The sequence below is a fragment of the Seriola lalandi genome, unplaced genomic scaffold (assembly GCF_002814215.2).
Source record: "Seriola lalandi dorsalis isolate HSWRI2012SDOR001 ecotype SW California unplaced genomic scaffold, Sedor1 jcf7180002054933, whole genome shotgun sequence".
In the NCBI taxonomy this organism is placed as follows: domain Eukaryota; kingdom Metazoa; phylum Chordata; class Actinopteri; order Carangiformes; family Carangidae; genus Seriola; species Seriola lalandi.
In genome coordinates, this window is record NW_019525485.1 from 5,109,938 (window position 1) to 5,110,730 (window position 793).

A 793-nucleotide genomic window follows, 5' to 3' on the forward strand; every position below is an offset into this window, starting at 1 on the left:
TGGTCATTTAAAGCCCTCAGGCTCTCCTAATGATGCTGTCCCCTCTCGACTATTTAAAGAGGTTTTTCCCACTGTGGGTCCATCTGTGCTTGCAGTTATTAACAGCAGTTTGTCCTCAGGTGTAGTCCCTAAAAACTTTAAACATGCAGTAGTGCAACCTTTAATTAAAAAAACAGGTCTAGATTCTGCAGTTCTGGCAAAATATAGGCCTATTTCTAAACTGCCCTTCCTTTCAAAACTCCTCGAAAAGACAGTCTACAATCAATTAATGTCATTTCTGGAGGAGCACGATATTCTTGAGGTCTTCCAATCTGGTTTTAAATCACTGCACAGCACAGAATCGGCACTTTTAAGAGTTTTTAATGATATTCTTTTAACTTGTGATTCCGGTGAATGTGCTGTTTTTGTACTTTTAGACCTAACTGCTGCATTTGACACTGTAGACCATGACATTTTAATTTCACGTTTGGTGCAGTGGGTGGGCATTAGTGGCATAGCACTGGAGTGGTTCAGGTCGTACTTGGCAGACCGAACTTTCTGTGTGGGTCTTGGTGACTCTGTATCCTCCTCTGCTCCTTTGTCATGTGGTGTCCCGCAGGGCTCAGTCCTAGGCCCTCTTCTCTTTTCTTTGTACCTGCTCCCGCTTGGTTCCATACTTAGGAAGCATGGTATTCTATTTCATTGTTATGCAGATGACACTCAGGTCTATATGCCTCTTAAAAAGAATCAAGCATTCTCTGTCACACCCTTACTTGAATGTCTTGCAGACATAAAGGCCTGGATGGCTCTAAAT